Here is a 23,962-nt window from a genome sequence, read left to right on the forward strand (position 1 = left end):
AGCATTCAAGTATAAACATCTCCCTTCAAATATAGGGGCTATATGAGACACATATATTTTGGGTTTATGTCATCAAGTTATTGACTTCCGAAAAAGTCCCACATTATCACATTGTATATCTATGCAGGTATTACAGGAATTACACACACACATGTATCTGTAAAGGCATATGAGTGCATAAAAATGTCTATATCTACCCAGATACAGCAATTCCAGGAATATGCTTGTCTTCTTAGAGATTTTAAAGAAAGAAAGAAAGAGTTAAGATATCTGTAATGAGTTTGCTCTCCAAAGATTTATAAATTCATCTAGTTCACAATAACCTGGGAATAAAAATTAGGGATAAAAATAAGGATTCAGGTCTGCAGATTACAAATAGTTGGGTAAAAACTGAAAGATGAGATTTATACTACGGAGTCTAGAATGAGAGAGGGATAATAACTTCCTCCAGCATTAATTCTCAGAGGCAGATTTTCTGAAGGGGAGAAAAGGCACATGATGAGAAAGTTTCCTCTCCCTGCAGTAGAGGCTGATCAGGTGTGGTGTGGTCATAGCCAAGAAAATGTGCAGCCTCTCTGCTCAGACTGAGGCCAGGCCTGCACAGAGCTCTCCCCAGCTCACCCGCCCTAAGACCCTGATGCTCCCAAGTATCTGCAGGTCACTGGCTTGGTTCTTGTAAAGGCTGAAAGATTGCAGCCCTATCTTTCACCACATCTGGTAGATAAGGAGCCCTCCCTCCTTTATGACCAAGGCTGGAGCTTGGGTCAGTGTCACACACTTCGAATGGAGTTTTACTTCCATCAGCAGTCAGTTTATTCCTCTTCCACTAAGTGCTTTGCTTAGATTAATTATGCAAATAAGGATATAATCCTTTTGTGTCACATGCATTTCCTCCAATAATGAATCATTTCTATTTAAGGGGGTCAAAATCCCACAAGAATCCTTGTGAGTGTATGGATCTATACATCCACATCTATCTCAACATCTGTTTATCTCCACATACAATTCACATGCACATATATATATATGTATATATACACACACATATGCGTATTCTTTCTATATATAGACATGCACGTGTGAGTGCATAAAATAAGTGTCTTTATGTTGAATTCCAGGTGTCTGGTGTGATTGCAATGCATAAGTACAATACATAATTTTTCAAAATCTCATAATATGTTCATCTCAAAATGAAATTTCCTTCCTACCCTAAAAGACAACTGTTTTATTATGGTAAATGGTATTTATTATGAGTTACTCCAGTTCAAGATGTGCTTATTCAAGAAAAGGTTGAAAATACAGTAAATATTAATTTTCAGTTCATCAAAATGGATTGGAACATCCTTTATTCAAACTTTTCCAAAAACTCAAACCGCAATAAAACTTCAGTCTAGAAAATAAAATTAATTAAAAATATCAAAAATATATTGGTGGCTGGAATAAATGTAATCATAGTACCTACTCCTGCTTTAACTATATTATTATTTACACAGTCTATTTGTAAAACATCAAAGCATTTTCTAGAGATACAGACTAAAGGTACAGCTGAACTGCAGCCAAGCCTGGGGTGGAACATAGCACCTGCTCTAGCAGGGTATCGTGTGGTGTTAGGTGGAGACACGTTTGTGGAGGAGGTGTACATGAGCATCCACGTATACACACACACGTATGCAAAACTTTATGTTGCTATTAATATTGCATTCACATTTTCCATATGTATGCAGCATAATTGGAATTGAAAGCCCCAATTACACTGAAGTGAAAGCCTGCTTATTAATTGACAATAGGCCTCAGCTAAGTAGCAACAAAAGAAGTGCTTTGTTTGGCAACCTTTGTTTAAAAGGCCCTTTGAAAATTCTGCAAGAATACTATGAATAGAGATTGAACAAACCTTTAATCCTCTTCAGGTCACATATGTGCTAAAGTGAATAATACTGTGAGGTCTTTTTCACCTTTTGAGTTCTTTTAAGCCAGTAACCTAATTTGAAATAAGGTAAAGAAAAGGCCTAAGAAAGCTTGAAAAACTCCAACTTGTACACTTCTGGCTTATTTATTCTGCTGCAGTAAGCCAAAAGATGCATTTCTTGTTGGAGAGATGTATAAACACTCAATATTTATAATTCCATTCATATTTGCTCGTTCCCTGACAGTTATTTCCCTTTATTCACTTCAAATGCACTGAGAACCTCAGAACACTTTTTTTCATTTAATGCTCCTGTTCTTTTGTGAGTATCAGTGTGAAAATCTTTCCTTCGTGCTACAGTCCCTTTTTCCTATTCAACACTAGACTGCACACGATAATTAAACCTCGGGGGCTTGGAGATTTTGGACTAAAGCTTAAAGAAATGCAGTAGTGAGGCCTCTTCTCTCTCAATCTTCTACCACTTGCTGTGGGGATTTTCTTTAGTTACACATGGCTTCACAGGTAAACAACCTTGAAAAAAAAAATCAGAGGCAGGAATTGAATTAACACCTTAGCATTGCTTATAATGAACCTCTTTGCTTAATTAGATGATTGAAAAAATTATGTTCTAAAACATGACAGGGCACAGGCTGAAGTCTCTATTCAGGGAGATGCCCATGGATCTACACCAGGGTGTTTGCAAGGCGAACAGCATCCCAGGCAAGACTAAAATGGAATGTGAAAATGCTGAGTTTCAACCCGGATCCTGGTGTTTTTTAAATCAAGTACAAAGAAAATTATAGGGGTTTTCTTTATAGAGATTATAGGGGTTTTTGTTTATAGAGATCTTCCAGTGTCTCCATGACTTTGAAAGTCAGCCTGTGAGCACATTGCTTAAGATATAGGTCTGAGCAGTACAGTTGCCCTTGAACTAGGTGAAAAATCCCACAAATTATTTAACAATATTAATTAACAAAGGACAGAGAGGCATTGAAGCAAGCACCTCAGCCAAGACCTAGTCTGGGGAAACAGGTCTCCAGTCATCCCAGGGACCTCTAGTCAGAGTCTCAGGGAAGGAGGGAGTCAGCTGCACCCCAGGATGCTCCCAGCATCAGATTCTGGTCAGATCCTGTTGGAAGAACTGGAGAAAAGTGGACAAGGCTTTTGAGACTCTGGAGTAGCTGGAGATGGCAGGAAGCAAGGGAGGGGACAGGATGCAACAGTGTTTGAAACCACTTTCCACAATTTGGTTGCCTGAGGCTCAAGTAATTTCTAAATGAAAGCAAGTGTGCATAAATGAACAATGTTGTTCCTGGGATCCCTGGCTTTCCCGCCAACCCCATCTGTAAGAAGGCATTTCAGGCTGGGGAGAAAGTGCAATGTCCAAAGAAAAATCCTTTCTGACACAAATACTTGCAAATCTCCTTGCCTTTTCTTTTCTTGTACTGTGTATGAAGACATACCGTAATATGAAAGGCTTTTTAAGCATGCATGAGGCTGCATAGTGAACTACTGCTAACATCAATCATAAATTGTTTACTTTCTCAACATTAAAATCAGTATAACAGTTAAACACCAGCTGCTTCCAAAGACAAACACATTGTTTAAATCAGAACAAATTATTTACAAATAGGTTTCAATATTCAGGGTCTGTATTCTGCAGCATGTGTGCAAAATGTTTTTGTGCAGATCTATCAGCTGCAACATGCACTTGATCACTTATGCTGAGCAATCTGGGAAGTCAGTAATTGACATTTCTCTGAGTTACCGCTCTGATCATCTATAAGGATTTCTGGAGCTCCATAAGAAAATCCTGCATATTTTTAGCTTCACAGTAAAAGAAGGTTTTTGCATATAATAATTCAATTTCTTTCTCTGTTTCAGTACCCAGTGCTTTACAGGGGGCCTGCATTCCCCTGCAGATGTTTATCTCTTAAGGTGTTTGTATATACCACTGCCTGCCATCCCCTCTGCTGAAGCAACTATCAGAACCATAAATATTATCTCCAGTAAAGTTGTCTGCTGCTTTTACTGTGAGCATTTAGATTTAAAAGGGACAGTGTCTTAACTGGGCTCTTCTCTTAAGGAAATTAACTTTTTATCTCAAAGACTGCTAATTTAGCTCTCACCACCTTTTCTTCCACTCCCAAGTACCTTCTTATCTTGGGTAATCAGGATGCAGGGATTCCCAATCTATCTCTCTTTATAGCTCCCTTTCAGTAGTGTTACTGTTTGAACTTCATACCCTGGATTAAGGGGCCAGCACACCAGCTCAGGAAGCTGTTCTAGGTATGAGGTAAATATGCAAGATACTTAACAGCCCGTATATGAACTCAATTACATCCTTCATCTCTTAAGATATGAATAAAAAGGTTTGGCTTTGATGTTGAATTAAGCAATCCCTACTTATAAATCAATGTACCACACAATTTTATTAGTAGCAATAATTAGTGGTTAACTAACTTGCAGTGAACACAAGGTTGGAAAGCTTTAAAAACTAGTGCCAGTCTGGGACATATTTCTCACATATATTATCTGAATTACATGAAGGAAGCCTGGATTTTTAATCAGGGAGGTACAGTAAGAATATGCAAAAGCTGTTTCATTAAACAGGATACATGAAAGTACTCAACAAATAAAAGAATGCACATGGGTCATTTTTTATTACTCCGTCCATTTATTTTAGTCTAATTTCAAAACTAAGTCTAGAATAAAAGTTATAATATTTGTGTACTAAAATCGGAAGGCATATGTGTACATTTAAAAAGAAATACAAGTAGGCACCAGAAGTTATTTTTACTGTAAACACTCTTCATATGTTCCCATGTAGAATATAATGTCTGCATAACAACTTCTCGAATGTCCAAATTCCCTCCTGTTCCCATAGTGCAGAACAGATGTTGTCCTGCTTCTTATTACGTTAATTTATCAATCATACTTAAGCTGAATTATGAAATTGAAGTGATAGAAAATGTTACTTAAGCTTGGATCTTATTTCTGTATCTTTAAAACTTTTCCTTCTTCTTTTGGAATGATCATTTTGTTATAGTTGCAAGGTCAAATTTCCATTTGCAGGCTAAAATGTAGCTGATCCAAAAAAGTTCATATATATAAAGAGACAACTTATAGCAGGAACTTTGCATCCTTACAGAAATTTGAGATCCATAAATTCAACCATGTTGGGAAGAGCTTTTTGTTTAAAACATTGAGCTAAACAAAATGCAATTAAGGCTAACAGGAAAAAATGCATCCCTCTTGAGATTCATAAATACACTCATGGGAGACTGGAAATAAAGAGAAAAGACCAATGTAATTCTAATTGTGTCTTGCCTAAGATGACCATTTAAACAGATAACTTTTCCCAAAGTAAATTAGTTCATCCAGTTTAAGCTTTTTTTACCCTTATTTGGCCAAGTGAAGTAAATGAGAATTTTCTAGGAGTAAATCAAGGCATTAGGTACAGAATTTTTATTCTGCTTTGATGACAAATTGTGATTTGAGTTCTTCAGAGTATTGAGAAATACTTCTGCTTCTAACTAAGTCTCATAGAGGCACGGCAGTGCTTTACGAGAGTGCAGTTTCTTGCCATGCTTAAGCAAGGTTGGACAAATTTGAAAGATACTAACTTAGTATTTGTACAAAACTATGGACATCATTAATGATCTTTGTATCTTTTCATGCTCTTAATTTTTTACATGTGAAATCCTTTGGGAAATTTGTGTACTTAGCTATTTTTTTTTTGCCTAGTTATCACCTAGATTATTTCAATTTATCATATTACATTGTATGCAATTTGATTTTTTAAAATTGCTTTAATAATAATCCTAATAATCTCACACCCATATGAACTAAATCCTTTCTGATTTCTAAATATGTTAGTGCCATCAAGGACCATAGTGATGATTCTTGCCAGTGAAATAATCACCAGGAGAGAAACCTGAAATGACAGAATTCAAAATGTGTTTCCCTCAAGCTGAGTGGGAAGATGGAAGGAATCAGCTGCAACCCAGGATTTGCTGGCTGGGTCAGAGCTGCTGTGCCTGACAGAGAGCAGCTCCACCCAAGTGGAGCTGGCTGGGGGTTTCCACTGAAACGCTCTTTGATCAGGAGAGGCCAAACCCCCAACTTATCAATTCCAGCTTTCACTGGCTGAGGTTCTGACTCAAGGATACAGTTCTCCAAAATACTGCTTTTTTGGAATGGGGGAATTTTTTGTAAGAAAATAATGTAAAAATTATTGGCTTAATCCAGTATAGTCTTAGAATAAACTATGATTTGTATAAGAATACTTCTTACCTCGCTGCACTTGGTAGCTCATATGAAATAGGTAGAATAAGCCTCTTAGCTGGGGCACAATGAAACTAGAATTACTCCCAGTTTTATCTCCAAGTTCTTATGCATATTTATGAGATTAATTTATTTTATCATCCCATGCCTCTGTAGAACAGAGGTGATGCTTACCTGCTTCAGAGGCTCCTGTGGAAATTAAGTTCCGCAACATATTTGAGATACTCAGATAAAAGAGTATCAGGCAATGATTTACCATGGGAGATAAAGATTATAGAATGGAACACTCTTGATGGGGACCAAAAAGAAACATTCTAGTTTCTTTCTCAGGATTAATCTCCTGAGACTCAGGACTGATCTATGGATGTGGAAGGCCATAGGCCATTTGTCAGTAGAGCCCTACCTTCTGACACAGGCTATACAATAAAGTTCCCAAACTGATCCATCCGTATTCCTGACACTCCATAGCATAGCTCAGCACAGATGTTAGGAAAGAAGAGGTTTCACAGCTTTCTGAATTTTTGCCTCAGGTAAACTAGATGAATTTATAATTGCAAATATTTGTGTCTGTGAGGTATACATGCCCAAATTATTATAATATGTGGAACTTCACTTTCTATGCTTACTAAGAAAATAGCAGACAAAATTAAAGAGTTTCTTCCTAAACAGGAGAACCTGTTTGAAAATCAGTGACACAGCTGGAATATAATTATTATTTTAATTTAAATACTGCTAGACTTAAAAAATACTCATTATTTTGGGTTTCATAAGTATAGATGTGGTTTGGATTTAGTTTTGTATTTGTGAAATCTGCAGCAAAAGTTTTTCAGCTATCCACTGGATTTCTAAACTTAATTTAGCTCCTGAAAGAATGTATTATATCCTCAGGTTATAATGCACAAGAGGCATTCAAGAATTGAATCATAAATCTGGATCTTCAGGGTTTCCAAATTTGTGTTTCCTTTTCCTTTCTTTTCACTTTCTTCATTTAGTCCTCCTTTCCTTTTTTTCCTGGTGGTTCAACATTTCCATTACACATTTATTAGGAAAATAAGTACCACTAGAAGAAATTTAGAGGGAAGTGGAACTTCTTTTTTTTCATCTGAATACAGTCAGTCATTCATTCAGCTCCAGCCACAATATCTGCTTAAACTAATTATCATTTACCTAATTCAATTTGCAATGCAGCGCTGAGGTGTGAGGTTTGAGATCCAGACGCACACTTATCAGATCATTACAACATACAGGTGGGCGGATTACAGAATACCCCAACTGTTTTCAAAAAAATCAGGTCTTCTCTTGTATTGCTCTTTTGGCTGCTGCTTCAGGCAAACAAGCTACTTTTAGTTTTAAATTGCTGTTACTGCGCATCGCATGTGGTGACCAACACCAGCAAAATCCAATGCAGCTTTTCAGGCAGCTTGTTGACTGAGGACACAACTCCCCAGATGACTCTTAATTCTCAAAATACCATTACCTTTCAGTTTTTCCATTTGACTCAACTTCTGTAAAGAAAAGCCAAATCTTTCATTTTATGCCAAAAGGCTCTAATCTGCTCAAACAGGCAGTACAGGGCCTCTGCAGAACTCACCTCAGTTTGTGTGTGATTTGTGTGCAGCTCTTACTGAGGCTGATGGTTCCCCCAGACACCCATAGGTGGTACAAGGAAAACTGTGCTGGAGCTCAGATACTCACACACACCTATGTTCCTGCTCCACTTCTGCTTCTCCTGCTCTTTTCATCATCCCTTCATCCAAGGACATACTATCTGTGCCTTCTCTGTCTCTCAGAGAATATTATTCATGTCTGTACCTTGTAGTGAACTGAGAATTCTTTTGGTATGCACAGCTGTATAGAAGAGCAGTGAAAGGAAGCAAAATATGTTCAGTGATTCCATTTTCCCAAGACAAAGGTATGTGGTCAAGTTCAGAAAGTTTATTGCAGATAAAATAGAAGACGAAAATCAGTTAAAATGTATTCAAAGGCTTGATTCTCTACTGGGAAGTTTAAATACTTCAAATTGAGTAGATGTGACAATCTCTCTGCTGTTCTAGATAGTATTTGATTCCAATATTAAGCTGCGTGACCAGTGATGTATTTAAAGTACATGCAATTCTACTCTTTGTAACAATTGCCACAGCTAATATCACAAGTTATGGAAAAGGATTAAAGAAATTATTATGTCCTGGGATTGGGATTTTTTAATTAGTTGAGTATAAAAACATAAATAAATTTCGGTGGCTACGTAAAATATGTGCCCCACTTGGATGTATTAGTTTTAGTATTGCAGGACTCATTCACAGTAAATGGAAAAGTTGCATGTGCTCAGAGTGATGCATAAAAATTGTCTAAAATTAGAATCAGTGATAAGAAGCTATTATCTTTAATCCTTATGTGTACTTTTTCTTTGTTAGTTTTCCACAATTGACACACATTATGTGAACAGATTATTTCAATTTCCCATGCAGAGAGGGAAGGCTCTCTCCCAGCATTTTTGCTTTGGAGAAGGCAATTTTCATTGACTTTTCTTTGTTTACAACAGCATAAATTAAATAACTTTTAAGAGCTGGCAGTAAAGAAAAATGGAAGATTTTCCTCCAGTGTGGGCATTCATTTAGATTTCACCCATTTTTTAAAAGCATTTTCTGGACTAACTTGAAAAATGACAAGAAAAGCAAGAGGGAGTTATAGCAAAATAATTAATACATATTAACAATCTGTCTATGAAAGCCCAAGGGAGAGGTACTTGAGATAGCAAGATGAGGTGAACAGTAAACCTCTTCGTTGGTGTTTGCCTTGTGTACTGCTTCAGGCCACAGTGTGAACACAAGGGCTCTGCAACCTGATTTCTCACCCTGCATTCATGGCAATTACACAAAATACACAGACCTGGATGGATGAAACTTAGGAGTACCATCATGATAGGCTTTGGATAAACTTCTAGCAGAGGTGTTGTCCTCCTGTCACCAAAAAAAAAAAAAAAAGAGAAAATAGGAATATGTGTTAGAAGTTTGATTAATTGCATTTTAATACAATGATGTATCAATTGGGTAAATGTGAGCTGCTAATGGTTTAGGAATGGCTATTAGGACAATGTCTAAGCACAGTCTGGCTATCACATTTTCTCCTAGATTCCTGTGTTAAACGTTTCAGAGCTTGTTTTAGCTCAGCTCTTCTACAAATCAAGATAGGAACTTCAGTGTAATCATCTGGCAATTGGTTGCTGCTGGTTAGTCTGAGATGGCATCTCTTGAACTAAGGTATTGTTGGTCTCAGACTTCATCTTAGTCCTGAAGTAAATTGAGCTAGCACCAGAGAAAAACTAAATAAGTCACCTTCTTTGGCCAAGACACCACACACATTCATCAAGGGGTTGAACCTCTCACAAGGGCTGGTTGTCACACAGGAAGATTACAGGTCTGTCTCCCAGTGGCTGGAGAGCCTGGTGGGAATGATATCCCCGTGCACGAACTGTTAAGTAGGCTATTTTCCAATTCAGTAGCTACAGTTTGATTTGGAAAGAAGTTGCAGTCTGAAAAGACCAAATCAATAATGGTCACTGGAAGAGAAAACAGATTTCCACACTTCCTGTCTTTGTAGAGCTGGTGGGTCACGAATTTAGGTTCCATCTATTCTGTAAGAGGAAGACATGACTGAAGTGTGGGGATGCATTTTGCTAATCCAGCAAGAGTGCATAACAATGGCATCAGGCTGGTGAAGCCATCTACTTGTCTGGCGTGTCTCAGCTAAGCAGCAGCTGTGCTGTCACGGCTCCTCCGATGTGGCTCCACTGCTGGTGGAAGTCAGCCCAGGGATGCCTCTCCCTAGAACTGTGTAGACCTTTCACTGCGGGGAAGAAGTACCTTTAGCAGGCAATTCCCTGCTACACAGGGTAGAATTTTTCTCCTTCTCTCATGTAAATCAGCCACTCAAGGCTCATCTAATCACTGACATAAAGAAACAGGCAACCTGGAGAGTGATTCACCTCACCTTTACAAGAGGTGCCAGAAACAGGTGAGATGAATCACCCTTCAGTTCATTGACTGTAAGGATGAGATAGTTGATTGGCACAAGCAGCTTTAGATATTTAAATCTGTGGCATAAATGTAATTGCTTGTGTGCCTTAAACTTCAGCTCTCTATCCTCCAGCTGCATTTGCAGTTGGTTACTGGCTGAATCCTAATGTATATAGCATTTTGAAGGCTATGGTGCACTTCTCCATCTTCAGTTGGAGCACTAGTCAGTAGATGGGTGATAGGGCATTACACAAATAAACAGTCCTGCCCTCAGTCTCTAATGCAATCTTCTGCTTAGGGATATGCTAATGCCTCTGAATCAGTTTGACCTGCCTTCTATTAATAAACTTATCAGTTGTATATCCATTAACTGATTTAGTTGGTATGCAAGAAGTTAATTATGCAAGAAGTCATGGCAGGACCATGTTACAGCGAGATAATGCACACCCATGATGTGGTGTGAAACACCAAGTGGAACCAAATAACTTCAAAACCCTGAACAGGATGTTAATTTGCAACACCGCATTATGTGGTCTTAGGAAGTGCATTGAAAAAAAAAAAAAAAGATAAACCTTTAAAGGAATTTTTTTAAATTAATAAATCTATGTAAGGAGGCTACTGAGCTATTCTGTGGCTAATTCATGAGCTGTACTAGCAACCATGTTCTGTACAAAATGTCTTAATAATTTTTGTGTTTCTTAGTGGTAATTTCAATGAATTGGTGAATGAATAGGTAATTCATTTATTCATCACAAACATCACTGATTCTGTCTTGGACTATCAACCTGTCCTTCCTTCCAAGTGAAAGATGTTTTTCTGTTGCTTTGTTGTCCTTAGTGAAATATATGGCACATTGTTCATATGTGAAAAGCAAACAAATCCCCAAAACTCAAAAACTCATACAAATTCTCTCCTCTCCTATCCCATGGGAAAGAAGAGAGGTAAGGATAAAGCATATGCAAAAATCCTGCCACTGCATCTGAATGAGAACAAAACCTCTGGAACTGCTTCTTACACTTCTGAAGCAATATGCTGATTTATATATAAGCATCAAAGTACTTTCCAAAAATAAAGTAGTGGATTTTTGCAAAATCACTTGAAATTATTACTTCTTCCATTTTACCCATAATTGGCAGAGCCTGCAGAAATGCAGTGTCACAGAGAAAGCCTGATGCAGTGCCAGGGACCCTGACTCCTAGACCTGTGAGGAAAGGCTACAAGACCATTTAAATTCCGCCTGTGCTGTTAGCAGACGGCTTATTTCACCTTTGCAATTTATATTCCCAATTTAATAGCTAGAGGTCATACGTTTAAATGAGCTCCTAACAGCTTCTGTTCTCCCCATTTACTACAAACTTCCTCACTGAAGTAGCTGCAGAAGTTAATACTAGCTGTCCTACAAAATATCCTCCTACCTATGGGGACTAGGCACTATATCCTGAGTAGAAGTATGAGGATGCTGAGCAACTCTGACAACAAACCCTGGAAAGTAACAGTCAGGGAAAAGAGAGATCTATTTTTGCTTTTGTTGTCACATTAACATTTTCAGTTTCTCTGCCATGACATGCAGAGTGCAGGAACAGACCCCAGAAGAAACCGCTGGTGCTCAGCATTGTGCTCACAGAGGTAGGAGCAGCAAAGGGATGTCTTCCTGCTGAAGAAGAGGCTGACCCTTTGACCTTAGCTGTTCCCACTCACATACAGATATAGAAATGTAAGCTACTCAGCATGATGCCAGTTAATTTAAATTACCTAACATCCCAAAGGGCAGCTTCCTGCTGAGGAGCCTTTTCTTTTCTTTTTCTTTTGACCTTTTAATACAGAGTAACTTTTCACAAGGATAAGTCAGATGGTCAGCTTGGAAGTATTCAGTTTCTGTGGCCTTTGGAGGTTCATGCAAAAGGTCACATCAGACTGCATTCTGCTGAATAAGGAGTTGGAAAATTGCTAAATTATACTGAATGGACGGATCCTCAGTCTGTGTAAAATGTAGCTGCACCATTGTAGCCATTTCACTCCTGCAAATAAGTTACGCAATAACCAAAACTAGAAGATGAATTTCCTTCTTCATGACTGCAATTTATTTCTTTTCATCTAAGCAATGAAGGTCCTGTCAACCCACAGAAGCTACACCATCTTAAACAAATCTTTGTGATGTTTCTTGTTCCCTGTATCAGATTATGCTGTGCTGCCTGATGTGACAGCACTGAGTTTGGCTCTTTGGGCTATAGAGTGGAGCAGGACCTTTGGGGCTTGGTAGGTGCATCTGATTAGGCTGCTCTGCAGCACCACAGTATTTTCCCTGCTCTGTGACCTTCCATGGCAAGTTGTTGTCTGGCACATTAAGGCATCTCAAACCCCAGGAACACATTGCAAATATAGAAACTATGATCATCATTACAAGAAATGGGATGAGAGATTGCGTGTTTAGGGATGACCCCCTAGATCTGTTTGAAAGGTATATAAATAATGAAAGCAATACAAAGTAAAGGGTTTATGAAATGTATTTCCATTTTGCACATGGGATCTTTGCCTAGGTATGATTGTGCCCATAATGTGAGAAATAGTACTGCTTTCCTGGTATAGGTAAATGGGAATTGATGTTTAGCAAATCAAATATCCCATGTGTACTGTAGACCTGCATTTCGTTTTCTAGATCCTCTCTGTTCTGGGGTTTCTGCCTCTTTTCTTTATTTTTGCTATTTACACACATTTCTGTTTATGCCCCTGTTCAGATCCCCCTGAACTGGGCAGTCAAGACACTGAGCAGACTCAGCTTTTCTTGAAGAGCTAACGTCCATTTCTTGATTATGAGCAACCTGTGGGTCTTGCTGCTTGACAGTAATTTGTTGAAAGATGATTCTTTATTGCTTATTAATAATTTGTCTGGTTCCATACTCTGAGCTGGTGTGGTTGTAGGGCTTTTCCAAGCTGGCAGTGCCCCTCCGGTACCTCCTTTGCTTCTGGCAGGAGCCTCAGGCTACCCCAATGCAGCTCGAACCCTGGGAAGCTGCACCTCTGATGCCTCCTGCAAGGTAGTTTTCTCCCACTGAATTCTCTGTGGAAGCCAGTATTCATTTCAGATGAAGTACAGAAAAGGATTTAAGTCATTTTTCTAAGGTTTCTCAAGTTTAATACATTATTTTATTTGTTAAGAAAAGGTCTCTCTCTTTTTCACTTAATTTATGCAACAGTCCCTTATCATCTTAGCGGGGCTTGTGGAAAGTGTTAGGTAGCATTTGGAGCTCCTACACAAATAAACCCTGAGAGGCTCAAATCAGAAAGCAATACTATCTTTTTTTGTTAAGGATCTATGTGGTGATTCCATCTTCCTGGGCTGGTGGGAACTGATAGTAGGAGCTACGTATCTAAAGCATATAAAACATGCATGTAATTTTCTTCTAGAAAGGGACCTTTCTTCCTGTATCATATTAAGCCTGTGAAGAAATCAATTAAAAAATATTCTGCTTAGTCAGGTGAACATATTTTTTTTCTGGAAATTATAACCTAAATCATAGCTCCCTACTTTCAGACTTAGTAAAGAAAGTATGCACTCAGAATCAAGGTGGAAATTGATAAGAAGACCAGGAGCTCTGGGCTGGTATACTCAGTTTAAAAATCTGTGAAAGAATGTGCCAGAAAATTCTCCTTGTGTCACTTGTAAATAATTTAATTATAGGCCTCAGAAGGAAATAAAACGTGTTTTTTTCTTCACTGCTCATGATCTCCTATTAACTAATATTTATCAGTCTAGTTGTGTCTTGCCCCCAGTCCCTGTATCCCATATGGATGTTTCAAAAAGCTTTTTGCCTTGAAAGGACCAGGCACACCTGGCCAGGAAACGTTGGACCTAAGGCATTCACAGGAGAAACTGAGGCATCTCCTCATAATAATATGGGTTCCATGTGTATTATCAGTATATTCTGAATCTATCTGCTGCTGAAGCTCGTCCCTTTGAGGAGGGACCTTTGGTCTTTGGTCTTTGACAATGGGAGGTCTGCACTGGCTCTGTCCATGGCTGTCCCCACTGAGACTGGACAGGCTGAATATCCAGAACATCACTTGACCCAGACCGCTTCTGTTTGCCATTTGGCACCCATCTGTTTCCTCAGTTCAAAGTGCTTGAAGTAAGGTGAAAACTGCATTACAGCTCCCAGGGCAATAATCTATATAACCACAGCCAGTCTCCTCTCGGAAGGAATGAGCTGGTTTAATCCTAAATATAGCTCAAGAGGAGCAGAAATCAATAGATGTAGAGCACGGATGGTCAGGGGAGTAGTACCTATGGTGAAAAACACAAGGAAGGAAATTACTTGGTGCTGGTATTCAAACCTGTGCATTTCCTCTGCTCAAAGAACTTTAATTTGGTCAGTCAGGGTCCCCCAAATTTGAGCCCCAGGTGCCCCAGCAGTTTGCAGTAAGTAATTTAGTGATGTTCAGCTGGGGATGGGCAGAAGTAAAATAAGTTCCTCTAGCACAAACTAAAGAGCAGAAAGCTGTAGTCAGGGATTGAAACAACTCACACATGCTCTGGGCCTGCACAGAGGGGGCCCTCTAACACCCACTCACCAGTGTGTTACACCACCTTGCTACTCCAATTTACATCCCAGTTCAGAGCCCTAAGCTGGCTCTGAAGTAAAGTTAAAGTTGAGTTCAAAGCAATGCAGCTGCTTCCAGGAGCTGCTGTGCATGGGGCAGGACTGTCAGGGGAAATAGTGATTTCTCTTTGAAGTCCTGCTGCTAGATGGATGCTGATTGTCTCATGTTACTGTAAGCGTCAAGTAACTTAAAAGCAAGCTCTCAATTTACTGAGCAGAGGACAACGGGAGAGGAAAAAATATTTGTCAACAGTGCTAATGACTTTTCTGTAAGGCCCACAAGTCTAGAAAACCAAAGAACTGCAAGTAAAATTGATTTCTAGAAATAATTTTCCAAGAAAACAGATGCACTGACACTGGGTATCAATCAGATTATTGGCAAGACAAACAAAACAATACCTAGGCAAATTCATTTCTCATTAAGTGAAATATAAACCATTTGGGGTCTGGGTTTCATAAATCACTCAATTTTTAGTCTGATACGTATCTATACATATTTATATTTTTAATTAAGTACATTTATGTGTTTATATGTTTATGTATTATACAGAGAAAATGTTATACACAGTATCTATAATTGTTTTACTAGGCTATAACTGAAAATATAATTATTAATAGAAAGGAAGACTTTATAAGCACAAGGCTTGAGCTTTTAATCAAAGCTCCTCTTATTTTCCTCTCTGATGAGTGAAGCAGTACTATATCCAAGACATATTCTAAAGTCAATCGTTTGGAGCCCAAGTTTTGCAATTCAGCTATGGCACTAGCAATTTGGGAATAGCTCATTCCTACTCAGAGTTATTCTGTGATATATTTGGCAGCTGGGAAAGTACAGAGCAAGTAAGAGTGATCATGCAAGGAAGCCTGAGGTTGATCATATGACTGATAAGATTCTTATCTGCCTTCGCTTCCAAGACTGGGTGGTACCACTTGCCCATAAATTAGCTTCCCTTTAGCAACATGCATCACCCTAATATGGTTCAAAAATTTGACTGGAGGTCGAGTTCTCTCATCTCAGTCTCTGAGGCTGCTGAGACTGGCCAGAAGTACACACCATAATGTGGTAACGTAGGCAGTATGTAAAGCTCTGTAATGTATTGCATATTATGAATGTGCTTGCAACTATAATTATTGAACAAACAATTTTGCTCATAATGTGCACCAGCTTTTGCAAGGGAGAATAAAGTCACCTGAAAATATGTTTAACAATATCATGGTATATGACATTCATTGCAGGGTCTTTGCTCTCAGAAATGTCATTTGCTGCCAAAGCATGTCTATGCATCCTGGTTGTATATTGGTCATGCAAACTCTCTTCCCCAAAAAATATCTGAAAAGAAATCTTTTTCTCATCAGTCTTGCTAAAGTGAAGAAATGTTAGCACATACACTGAGTTTGTATGACCAATGACAAGAGTTTGATTTTTCTGGAAAGATCTAACTCTAATGTCATCATTTAAACCAAAGTGAGTCTGTGTCGTTATTTCTCAGTGTGTACTTGACCATTTGTTGTCCTTTTATATCTTACAAATCAAATCCTCCACTGTGGGAAGGTCCCAAAGAAATCAATAGATACACGAAAACTGATAGTGTTCTTGAACAGAAAGGCACTGCTCCAAAACTTTACATAAATCAAAAAGTATACTGAATATCTGAACTATCCTCTGAGGGTTTTTTGATTACTACCTTATAGCATTCTATTGATATATTTGTCAGTGGTAGCTGCATATTATTATGAAATGACGGTGATGTAAGGATTAATATAAAACAGAATTGAACTGAATCAGAAAAAAAAGTTTTCTAGGAGGGACTGGCTGTTACTTGGGCTTGCAAAAATTCTATCAGTAAAGAATAAGACTGAATTAGAAACACAATCTAATTTTAAAAAGCCAGCAAAAATTAAACTTCTTTTAGCAATGCACTTTTTTTTTATTCTATATCACTTGTACAATGCTCTAAGGACTGGCTGTTTGAATATAACATCATGTGCACAAACACCAGGAGGTTGTTTTTCTCTTTTAAATTGTCTGGTTTGGTTTCAAAGTAATGAGTTTGGTTGGATTATACTTGTAATTCACTTGACTGCAGAAGGATGCTTTTTCTCTTGTTTTAAGTGCTCTGACTCTAGTATTGATATCTACGGAGTGAATTTAACTGTAGTGGGTTCTGTATCTTGAAATACAAAGTTTCCGAGGTGACCCTTGATTTTTTTAACTTATCTTTATCATGTTGGATAGAAACGTTTACCAATACATTTGAACATTTGGACACACATTTATAATCCATCCAAAAATCTCAGGCTTTCATCTAGAAAAATCCCATGTCCAAGTGATATTTAACTAGCTAGCTGCTAGAGGTTTACAGTACTATTTCCCTCTCATAAGCAAGCATTCATCACTCAAAGGTGCAGTTTGTCTTCTGAGAATAATGTAGAAGCAGATATAGCCCACTGGAATGGCCCCTGAAGACTGCTATGAAGAAATATATTGAATATTGCTGCAGAATGGCTAAAATCTAATTGAAAGAGTCTTCACTACCTTTCATTTAAATTCCACTAGGTTCTTCTACGGATGCAGGTGACTGAAATAATTTTTTTTTCCAAATCTAAAGACTTGTCTCAGATATCTAAGATTAGTTCAGTTGGTTGGAGCATAGTACAAATAACACCTAGGTTGTGGGTTCGATTCCCAGATGCACCATTCACTTAAGAGCTGGACTTGATCCTTGTGGGTCTCTTCCAACTCAGAATATTCTGTAATCTTTATGTCAGGTACTTCCCTGGGAATTTTACTGTCCAGTAGAATAAATGGATGTATGTGTGAAAATATGTGCATGGAAGAGAGAAAAAACAAGCTGCAAATCTCAGCTCAGAGACAGCCTGCAGAGGAATCACCAAGCTGTCCTGATTATTCACAATCCATTGCCCCCAAGAAGGACCCTGAAAGAACCTTTAGAGGGTTCAGAGAGAAGGGGATTGATACCTTTGGCAAGGAAATGACCTCTTGTTGTTTGAAACTGTATGCTTTTAAAGGAAATAGAACTGTGTACACTTTTGTTGACAGAGTAGCATCAGTAACTTCCTCCAGTGGGAAAAACCTTCAAGACCTCAAATTTCCAACCAGTTACTAAGACCACAAATGGAAACAACTTTGTGTAGGGTTTTCCACTTCAGTTTCATGCCCTGGATGTGTGTGTCTGCTGTGTGCTAAAGACACACTGATCTGCTGTACATTTCTGCTTGAAACATGGTTCTAACTGAATGTTAGTCTTGATGATTCATTACCTTGAAATTGTTTATGTAATAAATTTACTAAACCCTCATTCGAGCAGTGTTGAAAAGAAAACACAGAACTCTTCAAACAGTACCACAGATATGTGTTTTGTTTAGACCTAGGCACAGCAGTGATACTTTTTGTTCATATTAAATGGAGTTAGGCATTAATCCCTGCTTGTAATTATGAGAGTAATATCCTGTAACAATGTGCCTGTAGCAACTAGCAACAATTATAACTGCTACTACTACTACTACTACTACTACTGTTTCAAAAACCCTCTTTCAGCATTTCCCTTTGTGGTGATTATTTGAACGAATATTAGGATAGATGAATGAGGTCTTGTCTACTTGGAAAGATTAAAATTTACTTAAATCCAGGCTGAACTCCTCTGATAGCCAACTAAGGTAGAACAGGTTTCCCTGGACATCCACTAATCCCAGATGTCTGAGGTACCTTTTTAAGTGTAAGATAAATCACCCTTTTCTGATAATTTATTTATTTATTTCCTTTTCTTTCTCAGGTGAGCTGATAAAATATCTAATTTTAAGAGATCTAATCCCTGCATCAGAGCTGAGACAAAGTATGAGGCACCTAAATTCCCCAGGTACTGATTCGGGTCAGCCCAGTACAGGCCAATCTGTCTGGCCAAGTCATTGGAAAAAAGCTACAAGAATAGATCCAGATGTGTGTGCTGAAAATGAGGAATCCCACACATCCCTTGGGTAGTACTTGAAATCCTAATGGCTGGATCTGCAATGTGGTGTCACTGTCCTCTGTCAGCATGACTCCTGTCATTCAGTGGGAAAGTAAAGTGAAATGTAGTTTGTAGAAGAACCCATGATTCAGAAGAGATGCAATACTCAGCAGAAGATGAGTCTAAAGGACTGACTTCAGTTCAAGATATTTATCAAAAGAATTTATGTTTCCAGACACATTTTCAATTCCAAATGATTTTCAATTTCCAGCACAATTTCAGTTTCTATTTTGTGGAAAGAATTAAATAATTAAATATAAGTAAATCATGAAACTTTCAAATAGAAGAAACTCCAATTAGAAGAAAGTTTCATTTTTTAGCCTCTCTTGTTTCTTCAATGCATTTATTCTGGGCTAATCTAAGCATTTCTCCAAAGTCTGGAAGATTCATAAGATTTACAGTCATATTTTTGAAGAAGAGCTTTTTTGTCATAATCCATATTCTTTGAAACAAAGTAGTATCAACCTATCTGTCTTCCAGTAGACTCTCAGTCTTAGACCAAAGCATAGTATTTATTTCAATTATGATTCTGTAGCTCCAGAATATATGATGACATAGAAAACATGTGGTTAAAACAGAAACTGTGGAAGCTACACTCTGCATTACATTTGCTATCCTCATTTAATTCTGTAAACTTCTCAATTATCCTTAAAAACCTGTGGAACGATAAGATTGTTTCGAGGACAGTCCTATTTTTATTTTTACAAAGCAATGTCTAGAGTCCGGTCGTAATGATTTTGAATGCTAGCTTGGTACAAAGCTTATTAATTCTCTCAGGTTATTGAGTATTTGAGGAAACTGATCCAGGCCCAAATTGGAAACACATTATGTAACTGTATCTGGCAAGAGAAGAAATTAGATTTATTGATTTGGTTTTTTATCAAATAATACTTCACACGGAAGTGTGAAGCTCTCTATAGGACATGCCTGATTGCAATCATGGACCATTAACAAAGGAATAAACTGGCTTAAACACATTAAAACATTTACAGGATGTACTGAGCAGTGTTAAAATAAAGGATGCCATAAATTGTGTGCTGCAGCACTTTTCAAACAGCCAGTCACCTCTGCTATGAACCTTACTGTATTTTAATTGCCTGAACTGTGCTGTTATGAGTCTCTTTCTTTAGGAACAAACTCAAGCTTAGCCAGAAGTTATTGGAATGCTCAATATTTTTTAAGATGTTTGCCATTGCCTCAGCTTAGACAACCAACACTCTGCCTAACCATAAAATGCTAAAACCCCTGCATATTTGCATATGAGAAGTTTTCAAACAGCCCTTATGTGCTGACACTTGCTTATCCATTAACACATAAAGTGGGAACAAACCCTGGGTAATTACTGTTAAACTGCTTCAATCCCATTTTACTGAATTTTGTTGAAAAAGTCATTTAGAAGCACCCCGTCCCAGTCACCTTATTGGATTGCATATATTCCTACTCCAAATGACAGGTGGAAATTTTTATTTTCTTAGGCATTATTATTGCATTACTGCATTTCTGTATGAAGGATCTCAGCAGTACTCTAAAACTGTTATCATATTTAGAAAAGCATTAAAATTATCTCTTTATGCAAACACCTACAAGCAGGAGAACTACATTGTTCCTTTTCAGTAACAAAGGGCCAGCTGGCAAAAATCTGCCTCTGCTGCAACTCAGGCGAGGACAGAGCCCATGGGTAGTTCTGACTGTACTTCAGTCGATTCAGGGTTTGACAGTAATAAATGGGTTGCATCAGAGGTGTCAGGTTCTTGGAGGACTTCACTGGTGCCATCAGAGTTAGGAAAAAATGAGCTTGAAAATGGCTGGCCACACAGCAGTCACACCTCCCCTGCAGGTTCAGCTGGGCTTCATCCAGTCTTTCAATACATGCACGAGCTGTGATTTCATGGATATGTTTTGTTGTCAGGTGCCTTGGAGTATATGCCACAATATTCACTTGGTGCCACTGTTTTCTGTTACAGTTTGTAAGATCTACTTGGTGCGTTGTCCAGCTGTGCCAAGAAAGAGGAAAACTTTCCAGCCTTAAAATGCTTTCCTCTCAGTGAGGTTTCGTGCTAAATGTTGTAGCTAGCACTTCAAAACCTCACTTTTTACTACCTCTAGATTTCACTGTGCATGTTGCAAGATTTACACAGTTTAACACTACTTACAAGTAACTGGATTTTTCCTATTTTTAGAAGACCTAAGAAAATAATAACAGAAAATTAAAAATAAATATATTTTTATATAATGATATAATAATTACATTTATAGAAATTACATAGGTAGTAGTAGTAGTATTTTCTTCAAGAAGGTATGTCTGACATCTGTATTTTAAAACCCAGAGTACTGCATTAGGAAAATGTGCAGTCTGTTGTTCATTCAGTGGATGGAGGCTTGGGAAACACCACAGCTGCTAAACTGAACAATATAGACAATGTAAAAGAAATGCAGATAAATATTTACATCTAATTAAAACTATCAGCTGGAATTATACAGATGCATTAGTGTAAATCTGGAACAATCCTGTGTATACTTTGATAGAGGTAGAATGCAGAATTGCAGCAATTTCCATGAAAGCTTCTATTCTACTACTGATCTTTACATTTATTAAAAAAAAAAATATTATGATTGTATGCTCTTGACTGAGTACCAAAACTAAAATTGTTGAAATGAGCGATGGGATTTCGTTTTGGAGCCAAGAGATTAAACACGGTTACTTATCAGTCTCCCAGCAGCTTATTTAGTTTGTCACTCATCTGCACTGAACTCAGTAGTCCAAAATCAATATACTGCAGCTGCAGAATAAATAAAATATATGCCTTTGGAAGAGGAAAGCATGTGGTGTGTAAAATTATGATGATCAAAGTGAAAATGAACAATAGATTTCTATTTTCTTCTTTCCCATACTGTTTCTAATAAAGAGGAGTTCACACTGTAAAATGGAAAGTGTTTTCCCCTGCATATGTCCATTCCTCATCTGTCTTGCTGCAACTGTGAATACAAAAAATAGGTGATGGAAACTGTTGATTTTTTTTAAGAATATTGTTCTTAATTCTGTCCAAATAGGGATATTGTGCATATACTTCCACACATATTTTATTACTCCCCTACATACACATATATACACCCAGGCATATACCCACAGAGACATATCCTCTACGTACATTGAGAATGAAGGAAAAGAATTATAGGTATAAATCAAATTTTTGCATGCTTATTTGACTGATAAAAATACCACTTGTTTATGGAAGAAATAAAAGTTTAATTAAGTGAAAGTATGCAAAGAAATACTCATATTTTAAATGCCTTCTGAATATTATCTAATTAATCCCTACAACTTCTCCAAGTACCTTTGTAATATTTCTCAATTAAGATGATATTTACTCCCATTTCTGGCTAATTAATGTGGATGCAAAAGACAAACAGACCAGTCCCTCTGGTCACAGCACATCTACCTGCCACAGATCATTTTTCTGCCATCTATCATCATTCTTTATTTATAGATCTGAGGTGGTTTTAAATCCACGTGACTTTGGGTCCTTTTATGAAGGGTACTTAGATAAATAAAGATGCAGATAGGTGAGACTTCAAAAAGATGATTTCTGTTTTCAGAACCTGCTTTAGAAATACATAAGAATGCTATGTGAGACAATCCTCTCTTCCAAAGAGCTCTAAGTATCAGCTTACAAAATCTTATCTCCTCCTGTTTTTGACAACTTAATGTATTTTTCCCTGTTGCTTGTTCCTGTCACATATTTGCAGAGCCATATCTTCTTTCTCTCCCCTCCCTTTGCCAGTGCAAGTTCACCTGGTTACCTATCTGCCCTTCTGCTTTGTGTGCCATCCTGTACCACTCAAACACTCAAGTGACTGCTATGATGTCAGATCAATTTAATTTTTGCAAAGCTTCATGGTGATGCTCTGTCCTGTACAATTAACTGTAAACCTTTCTTTTGCCCTCTGCAGTAAAGTGTAATAAGGAATCATTGCAGCCATTTAGCAACACAGACTACTGAAAAAGAAAAGGAAAACAGTGCTGGATATTGTCCACACACAAATTATGGGTCAAAAGGAGAGTAGCTGAAAACAGCCAATGAAAAAGCTGTATAAAAAACTGAGCGTGTATCTGCATTGACTTTTACAGCTGACCAGGTCATGCAGATCCATCATTTTGCTCCTTCACAGTATCCTACACTATGACTGTATGACACATCTTATTTCTCTGGTGTAACTTTGAAGCACAGGCATCCTAGGGAACTGCCAATGGAGCTGCCAATTACTCCACTGATGGAAAAATTATTCCACTTTAATTCCCAGACATAAAAAAAACCCCAACAACCCACAAAACCTGGAAGACCAGACCTTTTCCAAGGGCCAGATCAACATGTGACTCAAAAGCAAGAATAAACAAGCTTACAAAAGTTCTCCATGCTAGATTGCTGCAGGAAGACAAGATTTTGTAGAAGAAAAGAGGCTAAAACCCCAAATCCTCTTCAAAATTAAATCCTGGATCTCCATCCTGCTTTTTCTCCCACCATCATTTCCCAGCTTGCCCCTGCTCCCCTGCCATAGTTGTGTCTCCACTGGAGTGGTTTCTCTGCATCTCACACCACAGAAATGTCTCCCTCAAAGAGATTGCAGAGAGGTCATCACACAAAAATTAGTGTAGATTCAGGGTTCATTAACCTTTTGTGGATTTAGCACTGATGACCTGGTAGGCACTATGCTTACTAAACCACTTCATTTATTGGATGCCATACCAGTCAACACAATGAAATATGTCACCAGACACCTTTTCAGAAAAGTTCAACCTAGAAGAATGAATTACAGGTGGAAGACGGGCAAGTGGTTGAGACAAACTTATGAAAATATTTTATGTAGATTTTGTTTCCTGAAACTAGGGTGTCGATGGTTTTATGGCATCCTCCTCTTTTTTCCTTCTGCTCTTGAAAGATGGTAGTGTATGAACCTCTAGACAAGACCTTTGGTGGATGGTATGAAAAACATATAAAGAAAGCAGCTCCTCCAGGAGCAAATATAATTGGAGTAACCTCAGAGCTTCTCCACCCCTCACCATCAGTTAGAGGAACTGGACTGCCTAGCCACGTGGATACATCTTGTGCTTGTTACTTGCAGGAACCTCAG

This window comes from Coloeus monedula (genome assembly GCF_965178545.1).
Source record: "Coloeus monedula genome assembly, chromosome: 2".
NCBI lineage: Eukaryota > Metazoa > Chordata > Aves > Passeriformes > Corvidae > Coloeus > Coloeus monedula.